This window comes from Heteronotia binoei, chromosome 5, assembly GCF_032191835.1.
Source record: "Heteronotia binoei isolate CCM8104 ecotype False Entrance Well chromosome 5, APGP_CSIRO_Hbin_v1, whole genome shotgun sequence".
Lineage (NCBI taxonomy): Eukaryota > Metazoa > Chordata > Lepidosauria > Squamata > Gekkonidae > Heteronotia > Heteronotia binoei.
Genome location: NC_083227.1, coordinates 570,504 through 587,519, shown reverse-complemented (window position 1 = coordinate 587,519; position 17,016 = coordinate 570,504). Strand labels below are relative to the sequence as shown.

The 17,016-nt window shown below is 46.2% G+C and overlaps 1 pseudogene; it reads right to left on the bottom strand.

The window, feature by feature from the left end:
- Positions 1–1,412: 1,412 nt before the first annotated feature.
- LOC132572091 (zinc finger protein 665-like) lies at positions 1,413–12,757 on the bottom strand (annotated as a pseudogene).
- Positions 12,758–17,016: the final 4,259 nt, after the last annotated feature.

Genomic DNA, 17,016 nt, shown 5'->3' with positions numbered 1-17,016 from the left:
TCAGTCTCAGTTATGCAAAGGTCCCCTTTCATGGGCTCACCAGCCATTTGTTCAAACTGGAGTCGCTTTGGCAACAGTTAAGGTTCTAAGTCCGCAGCCTCTACTATTTGGGGGGTGTCCCCGTGGCACAGAATGGTAAAGCTGCAGCACTGCGGTCTGAACTCCCTGCTCATGAGCTAAGTTCGATTCCGGCGGAAGCTGCGTTGAAGTAGCCGGCCCAAGGTTGACTCAGCCTTCCATCCTTCCGAGGTCAGTAAAATGAGTCCCCAGCTTGCTGAGGGGAAAGTGTAGAGGATTGGGGAAGGCCAGAGCTCTTGCACAGCTGTCCTTGAAAGGGCAGCTTCTGGGAGAGCTCTCTCAGCCCCACCTACCTCACAGGGTGTCCGTTGTGGGGAAGGGAAAGGAGACTGTAGGCCGCTCTGAGACTCTGTCCTTGAAAGGGCAGCTGCTGTGAGAGCCCTCTCAGCCCCACCTACATCACAGGTTGTCTGTTGTGGGGGAGGAAGGGAAAGGAAATTGTAGGCCGCTCTGAGACTCTGTCCTTGAAAGGGCAGCTGCTGTGAGAGCCCTCTCAGCCCCACCTACCTCACAGGTTGTCTGTTGTGGGGGAGGAAGGGAAAGGAAATTGTAGGCCACTCTGAGACTCAGTCGTTGAAAGGGCAGTTGCTGTGAGAGACCTCTCAGCCCCACCCACCTTACTGGGTGTCTGTTGTGGGGGAGGAAGGGAAAGGCGATTGTAGGCCGCTCTGAGACTCAGTCCTTGAAAGGGCAGCTTCTGGGAGAGCCCTCTCAGTCCCACACACCTCAGTGGGTGTCTGTTGTAGGGGAGGAAGGGAAAGAAGATTGTAGGCCACTCTGAGACTTTGTCCTTGAAAGGGCAACTTCTGGGAGAGCTCTCTCAGCCTCACCCACCTCACAGGGTGCCTGTTGTGGAGGAGGAAGATAAAGGAGATTGTAGGCTGCTCAGAATATCTGTCCTTGAAAGGGCAGCTTCTGGGAGAGCTCTTTCAGCCTCACCCACCTCACAGGGTGCCGTTGTGGAGGAGGAAGATAAAGGAGATTGTAGGCCGCTCTGAATATCTGTCCTTGAAAGGGCAGCTTCTGGGAGAGCTCTCTCAGCCCCACCCACCTCACAGGGTGCCTGTTGTGGAGCAGGAAGATAAAGGAGATTGTGAGCTGCTCTGAGACTCTGAGATTCAGAGTGAAGGGTGGAGTATAAATCCAATATGTCCATCTTCTTCTCTGGTGGGGGAAGTTATCCACAGTCACACCCCCTCTTGCTCCAGGCAGGGCTGTGCAAACTTTTGGGATGCCTTCCAGATCACAGGGCGGGGGGGAGGGGGGGGAGTGTCCTTCCCAGGCATAGAATAGCCAAGCCCCAAACTACTGAAAACTCCACACAGAAAAGGAACTAACCAAGTAATACAACTTTATTAATCCAACCATGCAAAAGGGGAAGAAAAGAAAAAAGAGCCAACCTTTCAAGTAGGCGTAACAACAGCCTCTTGGGGAGGGAAAAATAACTGGATGATTTTGCCCCACCGAAGAGAAGAAACCTTCAGGTAAGTCAATGTTTTGTTTTCAGAATTCCTCAATAACATTTTGTTAAAATGCTTCTTGCACCAGAGTCTCAGAAAACCAACTACATGGAAAGTGCTGTAAGAGAGAGATTTATTTTCCCCCACCAACATGTCTGGAGATGAAACTCACTCCTTATCAACAGCATTAGAGCACTTCTTTGAAGTTTAGGATGGGAGGAAGGGACAGGCTTCATTCCCTGCCCCCCCCCCCCAAGACTTTGGCAGGGCTCTGAGCTGGATCATAAATCTCACATCTCCAGGACTCTAGCCCTGAGCTAAAACAAGGAAAACCCGGGGAGCTCCTGATGCTGGACAAAAGGAGCCAGCTTTTCACCATCTCTTAAGACCCAGAGAGATCAATCAACAGCTGGGGGATTCCTCCAAACTAGACTCTTGACCGTGTCGTTCCTCAATTCAGCCCACACTCATTCCTCACCAGAAGTCCCCACGATGAATCTTTTGATGTACTCTTAGGCTGCCATTAAAAGAGAAGCACTTCCCACACTCCAAGCATTTATGTGGCTTCTCCCTGTGTGAATCTTTTGATGTGACCTTAGGTGGCCACTTTGGGAGAAGCACTTTCTACACTCCAAGCATTTATAAGGCTTCTCCCCAGTATGAATCTTTTGATGTAATTTTAGGGTGTCATTCCGAGAGAAGCACTTACCACACTCTGAACATTTAAATGGCTTCTCCCCAGTATGAAACCTTAGGTGTGTAATTAGGTGGTCATTCCGAGAGAAGCACTTTCCACACTCTAAGCATTTGAATGGCTTCTCCCTAGTATGAATCTTTTGATGTGACCATAGTTGGCCATTCCGAGAGAAACTCTTCCCACAGTCCAAGCATTTATGTGGCTTCTCCCTAGTATGAATCTTTTGATGTGTTCTTAGGGTGTCATTCTGAAAGAAGCACTTTCCGCACTCCAAGCATTTAAAAGGCTTCTCACCAGTATGAATCTTTTGATGTGCTCTTAGATTGGAATTCTGAGAGAAGCGCTTTCCACACTCTGAGCATTTATATGGCTTTTCCCCAGTATGAATCTTTTGATGTGCTTTTAGGGAGCCATTCTGAGAGAAGCACTTTCCACACTTCAAGCATTTATATGGCTTTTCCCCAGTGTGAATTTTTTGATGTGTCTTTAGGTGGCTATTCCGAGAAAAGCACTTTCCACACTCCAAGCATCTATATGGCTTCTCTCCAGTATGAATATTTTGATGTGCAGTTAGGCTGCCATTCTGGGAGAAGCACTTTCCGCACTCCAAGCATTTAAAAGGCTTCTCACCAGTATGAATATTTTTATGCGCTTTTAGATTGGAATTCTGAGAGAAGCACTTTCCACACTTCAGGCATTTAAATGGCTTCTCCCCAGTATGAATCCTTTGATGTGCAGTTAGGCTGCCATTCCGAGAGAAGCACTTACCGCACTCCAAGCATTTAAAAGGCTTCTCACCAGTATGAATCTTTTGATGTACTTTTAGAATGGAATTCCGAGAGAAGCACTTTCCACACTCCAGGCATTTAAATGGCTTCTCCTCAGTATGAATCTTTTGATGTGCAGTTAGGCTGCCATTCTGGGAGAAGCACTTTCCACACTCCAAGCGTTTATATGGCTTCTCCCCAGTATGAATCTTTTGATGTGCTTTTAGGGTGTCATTCCGAGAGAAGCACTTACCGCACTCTGAACATTTATATGGCTTCCCCCCAGTATGAATCTTTTGATGTGCAGTTAGGCTGCCATTGAGGGAGAAGCACTTTTCACACTCCAAGCATTTATATGGCTTCTCCCCAGTATGAATCTTTTGATGTTCTTTTAGGGTGTAATTTCGAGAGAAGCACTTACCACACTCTGAGCATTTATATGGCTTTTCCCCAGTATGAATCTTTTGATGTGCTTTTAGGGAGCCATTCTGAGAGAAGCACTTTCCACACTTTAAGCATTTATATGGCTTTTCCCCAGTGTGAATTTTTTGATGTGTCTTTAGGTGGCTATTCTGAGACAAGCCCTTTCCACACTCCAAGCATCTATATGGCTTCTCCCCAGTATGAATATTTTGATGTGCAGTCAGGCTGCCATTGAGGGAAAAGGACTTTCCACACTCCAAGCATTTATATGGCTTCTCCCCAGTATGAATCTTCTGATGTGCAGTTAGGCTGCCATTCTGGGAGAAGCACTTTCCACACTTCAAGCATTTATATGGATTTTCCCCAGTATGAATCTTTTCATGAACCCTTAGCTTGCTTCTCTGAGAAAAGCGCTTTCCACACTCCACACATTTATGCCTTTTCAAGAATGCTGGAACTTTTTGGGATGTTTTAGCACTGAATTGGCAGTTGAACCCTTTCTGGTTCATGGTACCATTAGGCCTTTTCTTTCTCTTCTGTGTTTCATCTTGGGCTGAGACCTCAGGCTTCTTTCTGCTCTGACAGACCACCAATTCTTTCCTTTGCTTCTGTCTTCGTTCCTTGTTCTTTCTGCAATGTCTCTTGGGTACCGCTTGACCCCCAGATTGTGCTTCCACTTGTATGTTGTTGTCTTTTCCCACAACTCTCCCTCCTGATTCCTTCTCAAACACATCTGCAACTGCAAAAGAGAGACCAAAATCATATATGAATGAAAAAGTTACAAAACACCAGTTAGCAGGTAAGGTCAGTAGTCAATGGTGCTTTCTATAACCAGAGCCAAGGGCTTGCAAAAACCTCAGCAATATCTAAAGACACACCAGGATGACCTGGAAAAGAAGAAAGGGGTGACCAAGGGAAGGAGGAGCTGATTTCTTTCTTTCCACTCTTACAGAAGCTTGCTCTTGAGCTCCCATTCAGCTTAACAAACTTTCTAGAGGACGTTTAGGCAACACATAAAACAGAACAGAAAAAGGAATGCTGTAAAAATCTTGAATTTTATTGAAATATTTTGATTAAATAAAATAGAATAAAAATATGGAACAATTAAATCCAGGGATCGGAACACTGAAATCCAGAGATTGTTGATGTGGACAAGATAGATAATCCTACAGACCTGGAAAATGATTCAGGCTTGCAAAAGAATCAGGGGTGGGGAGAACATAGCGGGTTTCAGCACCCCAAAATAATAGAAGCGGTGCGTGTCCCATAAGAGACAAAGGCCTTCAATATCTGAGCCTGGGAGGCTTGTAGAATGGGGAAACTGGGCTTATTGTGAAGAGCACGCTCTATTGTATTGAGTTTGATGGTTGAGGACTAAATTGGGGCGATAAAAAAAATTTTTTTGAGTTTTTTTTTCATGTCAGAGCCAAGATTAAACTGTGCTGCTTCAACAGAGAAAATGCAGGCTCAATTAGAGGCGATGAAAGCCAGGATAATGAAGGTGATTAATGCTTCTAAAAAAGAAATAAGGAAAGATATTGAGGACTCTAAACAAGAATTAAAAAAAGAAATGGAGAGCATTAGAAATGAGACTGTGGCAATAACAAAAACTGTGCATGACGTGGAAGAGAAAGTAAAAATACATGATTCCACCTTGCTAAAATTACAAGAAAAGGTGATTATGCATTACTACAGATTGATGCAGATACAGATTCATTTGAGAGGTGTACCTGAAGATGATGAAGAAGAAGATATTGGATTTATATCCCGCCCTCCACTCCAAAGAGTCTCAGAGCGGCTCACAATCTCCTTTCCCTTCCTTCCCACAACAGACACCCTGTGAGGTGGGTGGGGCTGGAGAGGGCTCTCCCTGCAGCTGCCCTTTCAAGGACAACCTCTGCCAGAGCTACGGCTAACCCAAGGCCATGCTAGCAAGTGCAAGTGGAGGAGTGGGGAATCAAACCCGGTTCTCCCAGCTAAGAGAGCTATGGCTGACCCAAGGCCATTCCAGCAGGTGCAAGTGGAGGAGTGGGGAATCAAACCCAGTTCTCCCAGATAAGAGTCCGCACACTTAACCACTATACCAAACTGGCTTTGAAGAAAATGACCTAAAAGGATATATAATAAGAATAATTGCAGAATTCTTGGAGGAGGATCCCGAAGAAAATAGAACTATGTATGACTCTATGTATAGAGTAAATTCGCTCTATGCAAAAAAGAGTAATCTGCCAAGAGATGTGGTTATAAGGTTCAATACAAGAGAAATGGTGGGGAGGATTTTGAATAAAAGTTACGGGAAAAATTCGATTGTAGGAGGCAGCAAAGTCAGACTGATGAAAGAACTGCCGAGACAAGTTCTGACTGCAAGGAAGGAATACAAAAAATTAACAGAAAAACTGCGTGACAAGGGAATGAGATATAGATGGATAATACCTGAAGGCTTGAGCTTTGAACTTCAAGGGAAAAGATTCACAATTACAAGTACAGAAGAACTGCATAAATTTTGTAGAGAGAATAAGGAATTTGCACCATGATGGATTACAAATTGATTTCTTGGAATGTGAACGGACTAAATTCTCCACAAAAAAAGAAGGGCAACGTTTCATTGGCTTAAAAAACAAAACTGTAACATAGTTTGTTTACAAGAAGTGCATATTAGACAAAAGGATTACAAATTTTTATGGAATAAACAATTGGGACTAGAATTTTGTGCACTGGCTGAGCAGAAGAAGAGAGGTGTAATTTTTTATATTAAACAAGAATTAGAACCGAAATTGGTATTTAAAGACAGATGGAAGGTATATAGCGGTGGAAATTACATTGAACACTAAAAAAACTTTATTGTTGGGAGTATATGCTCCCAATGGGGCTAAAGACATTTTTTAAAAAAAAATATTTTACAACATTTTGATGAAGTGACCTATGAGCAAATTTTGATGATGGGGGACTTTAATGGAACAATCCAGAACTCATTAGATAGATCTGGGGAGAAGAACAACAATAAAGAAGGGAAATTGCCAAAATCATTTTTTGAACTGATAAAACAAGAAAACTTAGAAGATATATGGAGGAAGTTTAATCCAGTTGTAAGAGACTATATCTTCTTTTCTGCAAGACATAACACTTTTTCCAGAATTGATATGATATGGGGCACTAAAGACTTAAGCCTTATAACAAAGAAAATAGAGATCTTGCCGAAGGTAGCTGCAGATCACAACCCAATATTGTGGATTACAAAACTGTCTAGAAAACTAAAAAGATGGAGATTAAATGAAGACTTACTACAAAATAAAAAGACAGTGACATCTCTGGAAAATGAAACTAAAGCTTTCTTTCAAATAAATGATAAGGGTGATATAGCTTTCCAGACGGTGTGGGATACGTACAAAGCTGTAATGAGAGGGATACTGATTACACTAAATAATAAGGATAAAAAAAAGAGAAAAGCAGATGTTGGAAATAAAGAAAAAAGAAGGGGAACTGAGGAAAAGACCAGGGAAAAAGAAAATTATAAGAGAGACTGCAATATTGCAAGCACAAATGAGACATTTGTTAAACAAGGAGTTGGAATGGAATTTGAAAAAACTACAACAGAAATCCTTTGAAGGTGCGAATAAACCTGGCTCTTTTTTGTAAGCTCTTGGAGGATTGGCTACATCAGGAGGGTGTGGCCTAATATGCAAAGGAGCTCCTGCTAGAATCCCATCCCTGGCCATGGGGCTCTCCTAGCAGGAACTCAACTGGATATTGCCCATCTCTCCTGATCAGAGCCAGCTTCATCAACAGGTTTCTCTTTACGGCATAGAAGTATTTTATGCTTTCTTTTCCAGGCGCTGAAAGATCCCAAGCGTGCTCTTTCCTCTACAGGACATGAAAGTGCCCTGGAATGAAAGACTGTCATAGGAAGTTTCCCCTTCCTCTCTCCCTTCTCTTCCGCGATTATAACAAAGCAGAAAAGATCCTTACCCAGAGAGGCCGCGGTCTCCAACATTTCCTCCATAACAGCCCAGTAGAGTTTTCTTTGGTCTGGATCCAGAAGGGCCCATTCCTCTTCTGTGAAGAAGACGGCGACCCCCGCAAAGGACACGGGGGAGCTCTGGAAGAGGAAAATATGGCCCTCTCGATCAGCTCTCTGACCACTCAAGAAACAATCCCATCGGCCAATCAATTGATTGTAGAATCCAGCACATCAAACCAAATGCAAGGAAAACAGAGCAGTTTCTTTTTCAGTTATTATATTGTTTTTAGTTATTATATTCTCTTTCTGCCAGTTATTATATTCTGAACATCTCCAAGAAATATAAACTCAGACAATTGCAAAGAACTGGGCTTCTCTTGGTCGAATCCAGTTAAATGGGGTGGGGGGGAATAATTGACTGTATGGCTGACATTATACTATCTTGCATGTTTAATCCCAGAAATAAACAGAAAAAGTGCTTGAGAGAAGAGTTCTGCTTTTAACAGTGCTGTCTGCAGAGACATCTTGTGTTGCTCCAATGGTTACATCCAGCTGTTTAACCTAAACTGCCCTAATTAAAGGAAATTATGTCTTTCCGTTTGTCTTCTCCCTAACCAACCAAAGGCTGATTCTCCCCAGGCCGTGTGATCCTTAGGGGCTGGTGAGTGACAGATTCAAGGCAAAAAAACTGAATAAATACATCCCCTGAAAAAATACTGTTAAACATTTGTGCACAAGCCCCCCCCCCCCCCCCCCCATGCAGCATAGAGGGAGCTGTGCCTGCAAGGTAGGCAGGGCTGAGAGAGCTCTGAAAGAACTGCTCTTGAGAGAACAGCCCTGAGAGAACTTGTGACTGACCCCAGGTCACCTGTCAGGAGCCCTGACGAGGAGGAGCTGGAAGGGTTAACAGACCTGGAAGAGTTGCCAGCCAGATCCTCAGCTGAACAAACAGCAGCTGGCCCATCAATCGCTCTCTAGGCACCAGTGTTAGCTGTTGATGATCAATCTCCTCCAAGCTCTCCTCCTCCCATCTCAAGAGTTAGGAGCAGCCTCCGGAGAGAACTTTCAGAGCGAAGACATGAGGCACGCCAAGGCTTCAGATCTCTCAGCCCTGAGTTCTAGCAGAGTCACTGCCACCCAGGGAGCAGGCTGATTGAGACTCCCATATAGCTCCCACCCAGGACCTGGTAACCATGTGGAAGCCAGTTTGGTGTAGTGGTTAAGTGGGCGGACTGTTATCTGGGAGAACCGGGTTTGATTCCCCACTCCTCCACTTCCACCTGCTGGAATGGCCTTGGGTCAGCCAGACCTCTCTTATCTGGGAGAACCGGGTTGGATTCCCCACTCCTCCACTTGCAGCTGCTGGAATGGCCTTGGGTCAGCCATAGCTCTCTTATCTGGGAGAACCAGGTTGGATTCCCCACTCCTCCACTTCCACCTGCTGGAATGGCCTTGGGTCAGCCAGAGCTCCCTTATCTGAGAGAACCAGGTTGGATTCACCACTCCTCCACTTGCACCTGCTGGAATGGCCTTGGGTCAGCCATAGCTCTCTTATCTGGGAGAACCAGGTTGGATTCCCCACTCCTCCACTTCCACCTGCTGGAATGGCCTTGGGTCAGCCAGAGCTCCCTTATCTGAGAGAACCAGGTTGGATTCACCACTCCTCCACTTGCAGCTGCTGGAATGGGCTTGGGTCAGCCATAGGTCTCTTATCTGGGTGAACTGGGTTTGATTCCCCACTTCTCCACTTGCAGCTGCTGGAATGGCCTTGGGTCAGCCAGACCTCTCTTATCTGGGAGAACCGGGTTGGACTCCCCCCTCCTCCACTTGCAGCTGCTGGAATGGGCTTGGGTCAGCCAGAGCTCTCTTATCTGGGAGAACGGGGTCTGATTCCCCACTCCTCCACTTGCAGCTGCTGGAATGGCCTTGGGTCAGCCAGAGCTCTCTTATCTGGGAGAACCGGGTTGGACTCCCCCCTCCTCCACTTGCAGCTGCTGGGATAGCCTTGGGTCAGCCAGAGCTCTCTTATCTGGGAGAACGGGGTCTGATTCCCCACTCCTCCACTTGCACCTGCTGGAATGGCCTTGGGTCAGCCAGAGCTCTCGCAGGAGTTGTCCTTGAAAGGGAGCTGCTGTAAAAGCACTCTCAGCCCCACCTACCTCACAGGGTGTTTGTTGTCGGGGAGGAAGGAAGAGGAGATTGTGAGTCGCTCTGAGACTCAGAGTATAGGGCAGGATATAAATCCAAAATCATCTTCTTCTTCTCGGTCTTGCATCCACACTCCTTCCTGATGCCTGCCCTGCTTGATTTCCTTGGGACCCTGACCTTTTGGCTTTTGGACATTGACTTCTGATTCCGGTTTGTGATTCTGCATTGGTGACTTCACTCTTGCTTGACTTCCTGGACTCTGACCTTGGACTGGCTGTGGACTCCTGCCTGCCTGCACCCTGAGAACGTGACACCACCCAGCTGGCTGCATGTGGAGGAGGAGGGGAGAATCAAACCCAGTTCTCCAGATTAGAGTCCACACACTTAACCACTGCACCGAACCAGGCAATGAGCCCTGCTGGGTCAGACCGGGGGTCCATGTAGGAGTTAAGGATAAGAACCCCAGGCTGGCTGTAGGGAACATATTCAAGGGGGTGAAAGCACAAGTAACCCATCCCCCACCCCCTACCCCACCCCACAGATCTTGGCAAGGAAGCCTCTCTCTCTGTGTGTCTCTCTCTCTCTGCCTCTGTCTCTCTGTCTCTGCCTGTCTCTCTCTGTCTCTCTCTCTGCCTCTGTCTCTCTGTCTCTCTCTCAGGGCTTCTTCCAGCCACCACTTCCTCCTCCACTCCTCTTCCTGCATGTTTCTCCCCCATCCCCTGTTCTTGCCCAAAAGTTAGGGATGAAACCCTGAACTCACCTTTCCTGCAGACGAGCAAAGGCCAAGTTCTCCCTCCAGCCAGGGGAAGCACGAAAGGAGGGAGGCCCCGGGGAAGGGCATACTCCATATATTTTTATGTCCATCTGGAGGAAAAACTGCCCCCGGGGCACCTAGAAAAGGCAGGGCTGATCTCTCTGGCGCTCGCAAGTCCTCCTGGGAAATGTAGTCTCCTGCAGCAGCAACACCCAGACAGAATTTTAAAAAGTGAGGCACTTTAGAATATGGAAAGAAAATTTCTTTGCTCATTTCTGGTTTTGTGGGGCAGCTTCCTGTGCATATGAATGAATCTTCCTTCTTGTTTTCTCACCCCCTTTCCATGATCTCTGTCCTCTTCAGCTCAACACAAAGCTTCCCTCCCAGCAGTGACCCGAAGAACCTCTGAAGCTGCCTTCTACTGAATCAGACCCCCCTGGGTCCCTCAAAGTCAGTCTGGTCTACTCAGACCGGCAGTGGCTCTCCAGGGTCTCCAGCTGAGGTTTTTCACTCTTCACTCCTATTTGCCTGGACCCTTTTGAGTTGGAGATGCCGGGGATTGAACCTGGGACCTTATGCTTACCAAGCATATGCTCTGCCACTGAGCCACTGTCCCTCCCCAAACATCTCATCCCTGAGGGGAAGCCTTACACCACAAGGATAAAAAGGAAAAAGTGGAGAAATGAGTTCGAAACACCAAGAGGGTCAAAGGAAGATGGCGCCCCCTCCCTGCTCTGCTGTGTTCATAATAAAAGGGGAAGAGCCTCACTCAGAGAGGCGGCCGTCTCGTACGTTTCCTCCATCACTTCCCAGAAGAGTTTTCTTTGTCCTGGATCCAGCAGGGCCCATTCCTCCTCCGTGAAGAACATGGCCGCCTCCTCAAGGGACACCGGGGAGCTCTGGAAGAGGGGAACACGGCCCGCGTGAACAACCGTTCCTGTCCTTTCAAGAAGAAAAGGATCCCATCGCCCACTCCGTTGATTATATACTGAAAGTCTCCAGGAAATACAAATCCAGAAATCTGCATGAACTTGGGCTTCTCTTCGTCTAGACCAATTAAATAGGGGGGGGGGGGATTGACCCTGATTGTAAAAAGACTGTCTAGTATATTAATGGGATAATAGTTGGATGGGAGAACTTTTGAGATATAAATACCTTCCTTTTGACCAGGCTTAATACAATATAGTTATTAACAGACATTCTTACATTTTGACATATTACTGTTTTATTGCTTTTGCATGCTCATGCTACTCAGATCAAAGGTTTGCTCAGTTTGTTAATTTTACTATTCTGTCACTGGATCTTAAATCTGTACCATTTTGCATTCTAAACCACTCTCTACCAGATAATTTCACTATTCTGTCATTGAATCTTAAATCTGTACCATTTTCCATTCTGAGCCACTCACTACCAGATAATTTTACTATTCTGTCATTGGATCTTAAATCTGTACCATTTCGCATTCTGAGCCACTGACTACAAGCTACGTGTGGTTTTGCTCACTGAACCGGACTCCTCATCGGAAGAAGTGTGCATCCACACGAAAGCTGACGTTCTGAATAAAACTAAGTTGGTCTTCCATTTTATAAAGTTTTGTTTCAGAAAGAGTAAGGGTAGGGGATAGGGAGAACAGAGAGCACAATACATTTTAACCTTATTCTGCATAAAGATACCTTCAAAAAATACAAGCTTACATCTTCAATACTTTATTTACATAAATTGTCCCATATTATTATACTAAACATAATCAACATTTAAAATTGTATACTATAAATCTTTTGGTTAAGTTATCTATTAGTTTGACAATTCCAGTAAAGGCAATTTTGTAATATAAAATACAGGGGGGAAATGGAGAAAAGTTCACACCAGAGAATCTTCAGAGTCCTGAGTGTCTAGCCAGGCATAAAATTTCATCCAGTATTTCCTTGCTTCTTCCTTAGATCTCCCAGCCAACAGCTAGGATAAAGTCCAGCTCTGCAAAACTAAGTTGGTCTTAAAGGTGTCACTTGACTTCTATTTTGTTCTACTACTTCAGACCAACACGGCTGACCACTTGGATCTAGTATATTAATCTGCATGTTTGACCCCAGAAATACATCAACATTGTGTTTCCAGAGGTTTCTGCTTTAACTGTTGTTGTTTTTTTGCAGAGACTTTCTGCGCTGCTCTAAAAGTGACCTCTAGCTCTGTGAACATAAACTGGCCTAATTAAACTCCTCCTATACTTTGTTCTATTTCCCCCCCTTGCAACCCCGAGGCCCGCTCCTTCCAGGCTGCCTGATCCTCAGGGCTCCTCCGCAGGGAAGGCTGGCCAGAAAGAGAAGCGGCCCCGGATCAGCCCGGCCGCCCCTCCAAGGCTGCAGAAGGAGCTGAGCCTCTCCTCCCCCCGCCCCTCCCTCTTGCACCCCCCCCCCCCCGCTCACCTCCCCTCCTCCTCCTGTTGCTGCTGCAAAGGTGCCGGAGCCGGATCCTGCCCCCAGCAGGCGGGGGGAGGGGAGGAGAGGGGGGCTGCTCCTGCTGCCCCCTCCCACCCCTGGAAAAGGCGGGGCTGGCTTGGCTGGGGCTTGCAAGGCCTTCTGGGAAATGCAGTTCTCTCCCCCCCCCCCCGCTGGAAGGAGGAGGCGGGGCTGGCAACAAAATAGGGGTCCTTTGCACCTTTAAGACCAACTTAGTTCTATTCCGAAGGTCAGCTTCGGTGTGCCTGCCGCTTCTTCAGGCGAGGAATGAGGGACAGTAAGCAGAGCCACATAGAGCTGGTGGGGCTTGGAATGCCGAGTGGTACAAAGTTAAAATCCAATAGCGGAATAGCAAAATTAACAAGTTCAGAAAACCTTTGCTCTGGGTTGCCTGAGCGTGGGAAACCATCACACAGGAACATGTCAGAATGTGAGAATGCCTCTTCATTGTTCTATTGCTACTAAACCTGGGTCAAGAAGAAGGCATTTCTTTCCCAGAAGTTTTCCCTGTCCAACTGATTTACCTTTTAACATGCAACATGAATAGATACATCATTCTAGTTTGCCACTAGGAAAAAATACATTAAGATATAGTGGAAGATGGGTGTAGTATATGTCATGAGATAAACAGCCAGTATCCCTAGTTTGATACAGAAGCATTATTCTGATACACAATCCTAAAAGAGACATACATTGGAATAAGAACTTAAGAACATAAGAGAAGCCATGTTAGATCAGGCCAATGGCCCATCCATTCCAGCACTCTGTGTCACACAGTGGCAAAAAAATAATAATTATATATATATACACACTGTGGCTAATAGCCACTGATGGACCTCTGCTCCATATTTTTATCTAAACCCCTCTTGAAGGTGGCTATGCTTGCAGCCGCCACCACCTCCTGTGGCAGTGAATTCCACATGTTAATCACCCTTTGGGTGAAGAAGGACTTCCTTTTATCTGTTTTAACCTGTCTGCTCAGCAATTTCATCGAATGCCCACAAGTTCTTGTATTGTGAGAAAGGGAGAAAAGTACTTCTTTCTCTACTTTCTCCATCCCATGCATTATCTTGTAAACCTCTTATCATGTCGCCCCGCAGTTGACGTTTCTCCAAGCTAAAGAGTCCCAAGCGTTTCAAGCTTTCTTCATAAGGAAAGTGTTCCAGACCTGTAATCATTCTCGTTGCCCTTTTCTGGACTTTCTCCAATGCTATAATATCCTTTTTGAGGTGCGGCAACGAGAACTGCACACAGTACTCCAAATGAGACCACACCATCGATTTATACAGGGGCATTATGATACTGGCTGATTTGTTTTCAATTCCCTTCCTAATAATTCCCAGCACGGCGTTGGCCTTTTTTATTGCAGACGCACACTGTCTTGACATTTTCAGTGAGTTATCTACCACGACCCCAAGATCTCTCTCATGGTCAGTCTCTGCCAGTTCACACCCCATCAACTTGTATTTGTAGCTGGGATTCTTGGCCCCAATGTGCATTACTTTGCACTTGGCCACATTGAACCGCATCTGCCACGTTGACGCCCACTCACCCAGCCTCAACAGATCCCTTTGGAGTTCCTCACAGTCCTCTTTGGTTCTCACCACCCTGAACAATTTAGTGTCATCCGCAAACTTGGCCACTTCACTGCTCACTCCCAACTCTAAATCATTTATGAACAAGTTAAAGAGCATGGGACCCAGTACCGAGCCCTGCGGCATCCCACTGCTTACTGTCCTCCACTGCGAAGACTGCCCATTTATACTCACTCTCTGCTTCCTATTACTCAGCCAGTTTTTGATCCACAAGAGGACCTGTCCTTTTACTCCATGACTCTCAAGCTTTCTAAGGAGCCTTTGATGAGGAACTTTATCAAAAGCTTTCTGGAAGTCAAGGTAAACAACATCTTTCGGGTCTCCTTTGTCCACATGTTTGTTCACCCCCTCAAAGAAATGTAACAGGTTAGTGAGGCAAGATCTTCCCTTGCAGAACCCATGCTGAGTCTTCCTCAATAACCCGTGTTCATCAATGTGCCTACTCATTCTGTCTTTGATAATGCTTTCTACCAACTTTCCCGGTATTGAAGTCAGACTGACTGGCCTGTAATTTCCCGGATCTCCTCTGGAACCCTTTTTAAAGATGGGGGTGACATTTGCTACCCTCCAGTCCTCAGGAACAGAGGCAGATTTCAATGAAAGATTACATATTTTTGTTAGAAGATCCACAAGTTCAACTTTGAGTGGATCTATGCTGTGGATCTATCGCCCTACTTGGTGAAAGTGGGTTTAGCATATGTAATGAGATAAAAAACCCCAAACAAGATCTCTGTGCAGTCTGGGGAGGTGTTCGTTCCCCTCCAGGTAGGGGCCAGCAGCGGGGAGGGGGTACCAGGTCACGAGCCTGCAAATGGGAAACACTGCTCTAGATGAGAGCTCTTCAAGGACGTGTCTCGGCACCCACAAAATTGCAGCCAGCACCTTACTTGAACAACCTTCATTTCAGTTTGTGAACTGCCACGCTGACCTAATAGTGTGTTGGCGATGGAAGGAACCTTTTCATTATTAATTTTAGAAAACACGTAATCATTAGAAATGGCAATGCTTTAGCAGAAAAAGAAAGAACAGGAAAGTTTCCCCACCTCACATCTCTGTCATCGTTTCTTAACAGGGCAGACCAAAGGAAAGTTTACTTTGAAAGGCATAGAGAAGTGTGACTGCACTCAGCCTTCCTTGGTCCTTTTCCCTTCTCCGGAGTAAACCGTGAAGCCAGGCTGTGTACTTGTGGCAACAGGAAACAGTTTCTGTTGAGACCAGGAAACCTGTTCAACCACACCAATGCAAAATATCACCATGTCTTTATATCTTCCTGGGAACGCCATTCAGCATTCTCCCAACACACAGTTTCACATTCACCTGAGGACGTTTAGAATTACAGTTACAAAGTGATCGAGAAAAAGAGTGCTTTGCGCTTATATTGCAACATTTGGTACACAGTGTTTGTCTTGCTTTGCCTAAACTCCACATCAGTTTGCGCCATTTTGGGATATCTCTGGATTGACGCAACCTCCAGTGCTGTGTGGCTGTCCTGGGCGCCTAATGACAGTTCACACCCAAATTTGTTTCAGCTCTCTCCACCTTCTACTCCGTGAAGCACCGGTTCTCCTCACAGCCTCTTCTCCGTGGACTCCTGGACCTCCCCCCATTTCCTCTCATCTTGCATGTTTGCTTCCAGGGTGCTTTTGGTTCTGTATGTTTTATTACTATTGCAACTTCTCCCAATTTAGGCGGCATTTTAATACTATTTCTCTTTCAATAAAACACCCTTCCTGGTTAAGCAACCATCCAGTTCATTTCAAGAGTTCTCTTAAATTTGTGAAATTATTTTCAGAGCCCTTCCGAATTTCCAACACCTGGGGCCTGAAGAAAACCTTTTCCTGAACCAGCTGCTATAGGAATGTTTCCGCCACATATGGAATCCCTGAAGAACATGGAAATGGGATCTGTGCTTCAAGCTTTTGGGACACTCTGAGCAGTTCTGAGGTTCCTCCCTCCTGCGGACGCCTCCAGGCTAAAGGAGACGGGATTGTCAGGTTCTCCACAGCCTCCATCAAGGACCAACAACTTGAATGTAATCACAGAAAGGCTTACTCAATGGATGGAGAGAAGTTACAGGCCCAAGACTCTCTCTCTCTCTCGGCTTGGCTTCGCGAACGAAGATTTAAGAAGGGTGCAATAGTCCACGTTTGCTGCAGGCTCGCTGGTGGCTGACAAGACCAATGTGGGACAGGCAGGTCCGGCCACAGCGGCTGCAGGGAAAAGTCTGATTTAGGGTTGGTCCTGTAGCAGTGCGATTCTTCCTCAATCTCCTTTTGTCCTCAAGACCAGCTATGCGTGTGTTCTCAAAGGAAGAGACAGCCTGGTGGATGGTGTGCCTCCATGCTTTGCGATCTGAGGCTAGGTCAGACCACTGGTGATGGTTGATGTGACAGGTGCTAAGGGATTTCTTCAAGGAGTCCTTGTACCTCTTCTTTGGTGCCCCTCTATTTCGATGGCCGGTGGAGAGTTCGCCATACAGGGCAATCTTGGGAAGGCGGTGGTTTTCCATCCTAGAAATATGCCCTGCCCAGCGCAGCTGTGTCTTCAACAGCAGTGCCTCGATGCTGGTAACCTCTGCCCGCTTGAGGACTTCAGTGTTGGTCACAAAGTCACTCCAGTGGATGTTGAGGATGGTGCGAAGGCAGCGCTGATGAAAGCGCTCAAGGAGTCGCAGGTGATG